This window comes from Panthera uncia, chromosome E3 (assembly GCF_023721935.1).
Source record: "Panthera uncia isolate 11264 chromosome E3, Puncia_PCG_1.0, whole genome shotgun sequence".
NCBI classification, from domain to species: domain Eukaryota; kingdom Metazoa; phylum Chordata; class Mammalia; order Carnivora; family Felidae; genus Panthera; species Panthera uncia.
This window is the reverse complement of record NC_064815.1, coordinates 24,375,472-24,385,354: the sequence shown is the minus strand read 5'-3', so window position 1 is coordinate 24,385,354 and position 9,883 is coordinate 24,375,472. Positions and strand designations below refer to the sequence as shown.

The window sequence follows — 9,883 nt, the reverse complement described above, 5'->3', positions numbered from 1 at the left end:
AGGTGCAGGCATTCAGGACAGAAGGAGTGTGTCCAGAGACACTGGGGTGAGGCTGGGGAGTGTTCGGAGAACGCGAGGAGCCTGCTTTGGCTCTCAGGTGAGAGGGTGTGCATGAGTAAGAGGTGAGGCCAGTGAGGGAGGCCTTGAATGTTGACCTTTATTGTGCAGACAAGAGAGAGGCGATCAAGGGTCTGACTTTCACTCCGTTAATCAAAATTAACTGAACATCTACTATGGACTGACTGTGCTAGATCTTGGAGACATGGCAGAAAACAAAACAGACAAAATCCTTGCCCTCAGGCAGTCCTTGTCTAGGAAAGGAAAGAGATGAGAAACAAGCCAGTAACATCCATGGTGGCGATAATGTACCGCGGAGAAGACAAAGTAGGGAAGTGGGGGGGGGGTGCTGGGTTTGAGGTGAGTTTCCAATTTTATCGATCGATCCATGTATTTCTTTATTTTTAATGTTTATTTATTTTGAGAGGGAGAGAGAGAGAGAGAGCAGGGCAGGGGCAGAGAGAGAGGAAGAGAGAATCCCAAGCAGGCTCCATGCTGTCAGTGCAGAGGCCAACACGTGGCTCAGTTCCGCAAACCGTGAGACCATGACCTGAGCCGAAACCAAGGGTCAAACGCTTAATGGACTGAGGCACCCAGGGACCCCTATTTTATTTATTTTATTTTATTTATTTATTTAAAAAAAAAATTTTTTTTTCAACGTTTTTTATTTATTTTTGGGACAGAGAGAGACAGAGCATGAACGGGGGAGGGGCAGAGAGAGAAGGAGACACAGAATCGGAAACAGGCTCCAGGCTCCGAGCCATCAGCCCAGAACCTGACGCGGGGCTCGAACTCACGGACCGCGAGATCGTGACCTGGCTGAGGTCGGACGCTTAACCGACTGCGCCACCCAGGCACCCCTATTTATTTTATTTTTATGTAACCTCCATACCCAACGTGGGGCTCAAACTCACAACCCTGAGATCAAGAGTTGCATACTCCGCCAACTGAGCCGGCCAGGCACTCTCGGTTTCCAATTTTAAATTTGATGGTCAAGGACGGCCTTGCGGAGAAGGTGGCATTTGAGAAAATATCTGAAGGAGGGGCGGGAGTGAGCCATATAGGTCTCTGGGGGAAGAGCATTCTGGGAAGAGGGTCCAGTGTAATGACCATGAGCACGGAGCATGCCCAGCATGTCAGAGAAATAGTAAGGAGGTGTGGATGCCTGGAGGAAGATCTCAGAGGAGGAGAAGTCAGAGAAGTCAAGAGGAGGAGGCTTGTAAGTCACCACTTCCTGTGGCTTTTACTCTGACCCGGACGGGAGCCACAGGGGCAGATAAGGGACATGAGGAGAGCCACGATCCGTCTCTGGCTTTAACAGAATTGCTCCGTTTGCTGGGTGGAAAATACCCATCTTCTTCGACTTAGTGTAGTAACGTCACAATAAACCCGTTGTAAATCAAAAATACCGTAAGTGGAAAAATGCATGTAATATACCTAACCTACCGAACATCATAGCTTAGCCTGGCCGACCGTAAACGCGCTCAGAACACTTACACGAGCCGGCAGTTGGGCAAATCTAACGCGAAGCCTATTTTATAATAAAGTGTTGACTGTGTCAGGGGATCTACTGAATGCTGTACAGACAGTGAGAAGCAGAATAGCTGTCTGGGCACAGGAAGGTTGTCTGTGCATAGGTTGTTCACCCTCCTGATTGCGTGGCTGGCGGGGTGCCGTGGCTGCCAGGACCCAGCATCACGAGAGAGGATCGCGCCTCAAATCGCCAGCCTGGGAAAAGATCCAAATTCGAAATCTGAAATATGGTTTCCACTGAACGCATATCACTTTCACACCATCGGAGAGTCGAAAAATCATAAACTGAACCATCCTAAGTCTGTGCCTGTAGACTGTGAAGGGGTTTGGAGAGGAAGCAGGGACGTCATTTAGGAAGTGATCGCAGTCATGTAGGTGGCTGGGCCAAAGGTATCCGGGTGACGGGGGTGACAAGTGGTCTTATTCTGCATATATTTTAAGGGTAGAGCCTATGGAGAGAGAGAGAGGGATCCAGGATGACTGGAGTCAAGGTTTTTGACCCGAACGCCTGGAAAGATGGTGTGACCTCTTGTAAAGGTGGGGAAAGAAGTGGAGGAGGGGTAGGTTGGGGGCGGGGCTAAATCAGGGTTTGGGGTTTGGATCTGTTAATTTTGAGTTGCCCATTGGACACCCCCACGAGGAGGACAAGTGGGCCATTGCCCACGTGATCCGGATTTCCTGGGAGAAGTCCGAGCTGAGAGCGTTCTTGACGCATGGGCAGAGCTTGTAGGAGCATGGAAGACGGCTGGAAGCGGTGTCTAGGAGAGACCTTGACTGTCTGAACAACAGCAGGGCCTGTTGGCCTGGAGAGGAGTCAAAGGCATTCAAGAGACTTATTTTTTTTTTTAATGTTTATTTATTTTTGAGAGAGAGGAGGAGAGCGCAAGTGGGGGAGGGGCAGAGAGAGAGGGAGACAGAGGATCCGAAGCGAGCTCCACACTGACAGCAGAGAGCCCAATGTGGGGCTCGAACCCACAAATTGTGAGATTAAGTCAGAAACTTAACCGACTGAGCCACCCAGGGGCCCCAAGAGAGTTATTTCTTTTAAGTTTTTAAAGTTTTGTTTGTTTGTTTTTTTAGAGAGAGAGGGTGCTTGCACGCGAGCGCAGGAAGGGGCAGAGAGAGAAGGAGAGAGAGAATCCCAAGCAGGCTTTGCGATGACAGCACAGAGTCAGACTCGGGGCTCGACCCCACGACCTGAGCTGAAATTAACAGTCGGACGCTCAACCAACTGAGCCACCCAGGCGCCCCTTCAAGAGACTTATTTCATGTAACTATACTTTATTTCAATTATGAAAAGAATGTATTTTTTGTAAAACACTAAAACAATCAGGGGCACCTGGCTGGCTCAGTCGGTAGAGCATGTGACTCTTGATCTCGGGGTTGTGAGTTCGAGCCCCACGCTGGATGTAGAGATTGCTTTAAAAAATAAAATATTTTTTAAAAAACATTAAAACCATGAGAGGTATTATGAACGAGAAGCAACAGGTGCTGATGACTGAGCTCGTGCAGATGAGAGCAGAACTGGCTCCTGGAGGAGGAGCGGATCCAGGGGGCGGGGTGGGGTGGGGGTTCAGACCAGACATGTGTAAGCATTTAAGGTGCCCACTCCAACATCCGGGGACACATGCAGATAGTCGATGAAGAGTCCATGTGGAACACCAGCTGGAGACTAAGGAGGCAGGAGTTGGCTGGCTTGGGGTGGAGATGTGGGACACAGTCCAGGGAGGGTGTGCCTCCGTGTGTCTGTGCGTGTCTGTGGAATAAGAAACAGGAGCTGAATTTGGAACTGGAATGTTCCCTGACAGGTGAGGGATGGGCAGAGACAGGGGAGCCAGAAACATGGCAGGGGCTAAAATAGAAACTGCTGCACAAGATGCCATGGGTCCCCAGAGCAGCCAACTCCCTGGGGTCAGGGACAACTTCCCAGACGTGGGGCATTTGAATTGGGGCTTAACAGGATGAGTAGGAGGTGGTCAGGTGGAGAATGGGGGAGAGGCATTCTGGGCCAAGGACAGGGATAGTGAGAGCAGGGCTTATTCCCCGTGGGAACCAGGCAGTCCCCATAACACATCACTCCCACCCCATTCCTTAATGTGGATGGATAATCGATGGGCATTCAGTCCAGACCAACACGTGTAAAGCCCTTTTCCACTTTAGCCAAAGAAGCATCCCTGTGGCATTCTGCACCCTACTTGTTCAAGGCAGTGAGTTTCTCTATTGCCCTTGGGGGAAGAATCCTGATACCCCGATATAGATTTCTATTTTCTTTGTAGTCCACCCCTGTGTCACCTGTTGGAGGCCACCTTCCCTTGATGAAGTCACGATGCCCACTGGGCACGCTCCTCTCAGAACTTTGCACTTGGCTTAGTTCCCCAGGCCTGGGACACTCTCCTCCTTTTTTCCTTCCTCCTCCCCGTGCACCTGGCCCTTGACTTTCACTCTTTCCCTCCTAGATATCACCTTCTCTAAGAATTTGTCCTGACTGCCCAGGAATGAGGGCTGGGCTCCTGTGTGGTCCCCCAAAGACCTGTATTTATCCTGATCATAGCACTTATTGCCCTGTGTGTGGCTATGGTCTGTGTCAGGTGTCTGTTCCTTCATTAGATGGGGACATATAAGGGGAAGGAACCAGTTCACATTCTTGTGGACTCCTGGAGGCTGGCACCAAAAGTGTGTTTGTGGAATGAGTGATACATGTTTGCACGCTTGAATGAGCGGTGTTCCTATAAAGGAGCACCGAGAGAAAGGCTGGGCATTTGGGGGTTCCCCAAACCCCTGGGGGCAGTTTGGAGTTTCCATCCCACAGGCTGGGCAGGGTGGGGTTGGGCCCCTTGCCCACCAGATCCCTGTGATTGGGAACTGCTGCCACCTGCTGGGCAAGGCTGGTGCTGCTTTACTGCCACCATCGCGGCTTGAGCACCTGTGTGCCCAGGTTGGGGTGATGACAGTCACCACCTGTCCTCCAGAAGCTCTCGGGCTGGTGGGAGAGACACTTTGAAAGTGACAAGACAATAATGTGGAAGTGCAGGGGCTGGAGGGGGATGAGGAGGCCGCTGGTGTAGAATTCAGAAGCAGAACCGTCCCTGGGGCAGAGCCCATGACAGGTGCAGAGCAGGAAGGGGCAGCTGACCTGGAGGGAGCATAGGGAACGTGTTGTTGTTGTTGTTGTTGTTGTTGTTTTGTTGTTGATGTTCTCCCTTTGTTGCTTTTCTTTCGCTTAATGGCAGACTTACTCTCTCTCTTTTCCTGGGAAATCTGGCCCTGGCCCATTACGGTGCAAGCATTGGCCATTGTTCAAGGTACCTTATTTAACCTTTACTGTGACCCTATCAGAGAGGTCCTCCATTTATTCCATTTTGCAGATGAGGACGATGAGGCTCAGAGAGGTAAGCCCAAACAAGATCACAAAGTTTGGGTGACATGGCTTGTCAGCCCTTTAGATACCAACTGTTTTGACTATACAGCCCAGCCCCCCTGGCCAGCTGGCAGTCTCCTTCCCATTTCCATCCTCCAGCACCCCAGCCCACCGTCGACCATTTTCCAGCTCAGCCCCAAGCCCTGAGCTCAGCCCTCCTGGGGAAGCAGGCAGGGGAGGAGGGAGATTGGGTGATGGGCAGCTGGGGAATGGGTCCCACTGCTCAGCGTGTGATTTGAGGTAGGGCTTTGCGATGGGATTCATTATATGCCTGAATATAAGGTTGTTCCCTCCTTTTCCCAATGAGAATATTTAAAAGAACTTTGGCCCAATATTCTAGTTTAAACATTTAGGGGATGCATATGAAATAAATGACTTCCTGGTTATACTTAGCAAAAATATTTAAAGTGTAACTATCTTAAAATCACATATTTAAAAAAAATTTTTTTAAAGTTTACGTATTTATTTTGAGAGAGAGAGAGCATGAGCGAAGGAGGGGCAGAGGGAGAGGGAGAGAGAGAATCCCAAGCAACCTCCACACTGTCATCACAGAGCCCAGTGGGGGCTCCATCCCATAAGCGGTGAGATCACGACCTGAGTTGTAATCAAGAATCAGATGCTCAACTGACTGAGCCACCCAAGCACCCCCAAATCACACATATATTTTTTAAGGATTATGCTTTTTTTTCATTTTTATTTATTTGAGAGAGAGAGAGAGTATGTGTGAGTGGGGAGAGGGGCTCGCTATGTATGAGCCTGACGTGGGGCTGCATCTCATGACCCTGGAATCCTGACCTGAGCTGAAATCAGGAGTCAGATACTCAACCGACTGAGCCACACAGGTGCCCCTTAAATCACGTATTTTTAAGAATAACTTAAATGGGGCTGGGGCAGGGAGGTACTTTGAGATTATGACACATCCTTTCCTTTACCCCACTTTCAGCCATTGGGTTCGGCACCCACCGATGTTTCTTGCCCGAGTTAGTTATTACTACAATGATCTGCAAATGGTGATTTTCTTTTCTTTTCCTTTCTTTTCTTTTCTTTTTCTTTTCTTCCTTCCTTTCTCTCTCTCTCTCTCTCTCTCTCTCTCTCTTTCTTTCTTTCTAAGATTTCTTGGGGCGCTTGGGTGGCTCAGTCGGTTAAGCGTCATACTTCGGCTCAGGTCATGATCTTGTGGTTCATGGCGTCGGGCTCCGTGCTGACAGCTGCTTCAGATTCTGATCTCCCTCTCTCTCTGCCCCTCCCTCACCCATGCTGTCTCTGTCTCTCTCAAAATGAATAAACTTTAAAAAGAAAAAGTTTACCCTTAGACCTAAATTCCAGGCCACAGGCATAGGCTCATCCTAGCTTCCATATTTTACCTCCTTTCTCCAATTGTCTTCAATACACTTCAAAATCTGGCCAGTGCCCCTGTGTGCAGCTAATCCCCCTAAACAACTGGGCTTCCCTGGACTTGGATGCTCTTCTCCTGTGGGCTTGGCTCCTGTGGGGCTACCTCCCCAACCCTCAACTCCAATGCCATTCTCGTGCATGGCTCCTGGCTGCCCCTGGGCTACCAAAAGCGTCTAAGAGCTTTATAGTTACTCCTTTATTCATTCATTCCACAAATACTTACTGAGCACCTACTATGTTCTAGGCATGTTTCCAGGGGGTGGACATAAAATAGGAAGACAGACAAAACTCCCTGACCTGACGGAGCTCACATTCTAGTGAAGGCAGACGGACAATAAGCAGGTGAATGGGTACACCGCATGGTAAGGAGCGCTGTGGAGAAAAAGAAAAGCAGGGCAAGAGAACAAGAAGGCCCCGGAAACTGCTATTTTAATTTTTTTATTCACTTATTTTTTTAATGTTTATTTATTTTTGAGAGAGACGGCGTGTACACGCGAGCAGGGGAGGGGCAGAGAGAGAGGGAGAGACATAATCCCGAACAGGCTCCATCCACACTGACAGCACAGAGCCTGACACGGGGCTTCGCTGCACGAACTGTGAGATGATGGCCTGAGCCGAAATTGAGAGTGAGACACTTAACCCCCTGAGCCACCCAGGCCCCCTGCAAATTGCTGTTTTATATTATCCTGTGCTACCATAAGGAGATCTCAAATATTAACCTATCACTCGGATGAAAAAACCACCCTCACAATTTGGAATAATGTTTGCAGCAAGTGTCATTCGTGCATTCAAAAAGCTCTGTATTTCCAAGCACAAGTGAGGTTCGAGAAAACCGTGTTAGGGAACTCAGAGGAGATGCTCAGGATGGACACGTGATGTGACAGAGAGAAGCAGAGAGGCAAGCGAAGAGTTTGAATCAATGTTCACAAACCACAAGAGTGGGAAAATGATCGTTGTGGACTAAAATTATTCTTGATTTTTTTTAATGTTTATTTTTGAGAGAGAGACAGAGCACAAGCAGGGAAGGGGCGGAGAGAGAGAGGGAGACACAGAATCTGAAGCAGGCTCCAGGCTCTGAGCTGTCGGCACAGAGCCCGACGTGGGGCTGGAACTCCTGAACCGTGAGATCATGACCTGAGCCAAAGTGGGACGCTTAACCCACTAAGCCACCCAGGCACCCCAAGAAATCTTAAAAAAAAAAAAAAGGAAGAAAAGAAAATCACCATTTGCAGATCATTGTAGTAATAATTAATTCGGGCAAGAAACATCGGTGGGTGCTGAACCCAATGGCTGAAAGTGGGGTAAAGGAAAGGATGTGTCATAATCTCAAACTACCTCCCTGCCCCAGTGCTTATTAATCATGGTCAAGTGATCAGCATTGATCCCACCAATCATGGTTCCAAATGATATTGGATTCATGAAAACACAGCATCCTTTCTGTGATATCTCTGCCCCATAATGATAACAGTGGTCTAATCATAAGGAAGGCACGGACAAACCCGTATTGAGGGACAGTCTATAAAATAACTTCTCTGAAATCTTCAAAATGTCAAGGCCGTGACATTCAAAGAAAGGCTGCAAATCGTTTTAGACCGAGGGGGACCAGAGAGATGTGACGACTAGGTACAATGTTTGATACCCTATTAGATTTTTTTTTTTTTACCCTAAAAGGATTTTTTTTTTTTGGGGGGACACTGAAGGGCAGTTTTGAAATTGTTTCCAAATAAAAAGTTAAAAGAAATGCCTTTCTTCTGGTTGACTCCTGCCGGCCTGCAGGATTCATTTTGAAGAAGCTTCTCCAGAACTTCCTGTGACCTCCTTTGTGCTCCCACTGTTCCTGGACCCCCTGACACTCTTTTTCTGATTATATCTATGCTTCATCTCTGCTGGCCTTGGAGGTTCCTGAGACCAGGTCTCTGGGTCCTGTCTGGAACATGGCACACAGACCAACCTCTCAAAACACACTGAACCAATCTCCTCAACAAAAAGGGTGTATTTGGGAGTACATCTGAACCCCACTTCTCCACCTGGGACTCAACCAAAGAAATTGTTGGTCTGGCTGTTGGAGGTGCACCTGACTCAGTCGCACTCATGAACAACCAGGAATCATGTGTGCAGGGGGGTTCCTGGAGGAAATACATTTAATTTTTTTTTAATTAATTAAAGTTTGTTTATTTTGAGAGAGAGAGCACGTGCGTGCTTGAGCGGGAGGGAGAGGAAGTGATGTGGGGCTTGAACCCATGAACTGAGATCCTGACCTGAGCCGAAATCAAAAGGCTGACGCTTAACCGGCTGAGCCACCCAGGTGCCCCCTGGAGGAAATATTTATTATGCAGGACAGAGTTGAGGATCTAATCCCCTAGACATGACCTTGCTGAAGAGGCTTCTCAATGGGGAACACTCTCTCTCACGTTTGATGTCACTTGTGTGCTCGATGAGGGCACGGAGGGAGGCGGGGGCTGCCTGGATAACTCCAGCACAGCGGACCCCACCGCACTCTGGGATTAGAATGTTGGGAATATACCGGAGGAACAGCGAGCAATATTATTGCCAGGAAGTATGGACATCCAAAGATGTTAGGACCCTGCCAGGAATGGTTAAACATTTTTCCTCCTGTTTTCTGCGGAGCTAAGATGGGTTATAGGTGGTTATAGATGCCATTCAAAGGATCAAGATGCCAACCTTTCAGGATGGGGGCCTGGGGTACCTGTGCCTGTCAGCATTGAAGCCGTCCTGGCTGGCTGTCCCTCAGACGTGGTTTGAGCGCCCCCTTGGGGTGAGGGACATGTGGGACTGCGGGAAGGGGCTGAGGAAGGTCTGGGCCTGGTGGGAGGGTTCCAGGATCCAGGAGGGGAAGCCAGGGCCTGCCAGCAGGGGGCGGGGCCTGCCTGGGAGTGCCTAGCCCGGAAGGGAGGGCAAAGGGCCATGTTGTCCGCGTGCCCCACCCCACTGACAAGAGTCCCAGTTACCAGGCCACCCTCTCTGTCTGGGCCCTAGAGGGGTAAGTGTCCTTCTGAACCCACCTTGTCTCTTTCCTATGCAATGGGTGAGAACTTCTTTCTTCTTTGAGGGTCCAAACACCCTGTCCCCTGTTTAGCCCTGTGCCGGACAGAGGCCACACCTGCCACCCCCTCAGCGTGGCACGGTCCCCCTGCTCGACTTTCAGAGGTCCATGAGATGGGTACTGGGGGGCGGGAACGAAACTTTCCAGACCCCTCACCTCCTGACACGGCATCAGAGCCCAGGCAAGGGCAGAAGGGTCCAGGGTGGGACACCTCATCCAGACAAGCTCCAGATCCCTGCTCCCTTCTCTGTCACTCTACAACAGAGCCCAGAATCGTGAGTCGCTGTAGCACTGGGGGACACCCAGACAGAGCCTTCGCTGGACCAAGTCCTCCAGGAGAGGGATGAAGCCATTGCCAAGTGAGAGGCAGATGCTTGCGGCGGAAGGCGGGGGGGGGGGGGGGGGGGGGGGGGGGG

The 9,883-nt window shown here is 49.8% G+C and overlaps 1 long non-coding RNA gene across 1 annotated transcript in view; it reads left to right on the top strand.

Annotated features, from left to right (window-relative positions):
* The first annotated feature begins 9,716 nt into the window (after positions 1 to 9,716).
* Positions 9,717 to 9,883, top strand: part of LOC125928185 (uncharacterized) — a 765-nt gene continuing 598 nt past the window's right edge. Inside the window, exon 1 of the long non-coding RNA XR_007459586.1 lies at positions 9,717 to 9,826. This is a non-coding gene — a long non-coding RNA (uncharacterized LOC125928185). The remainder of the gene's footprint in view (positions 9,827 to 9,883) is intronic.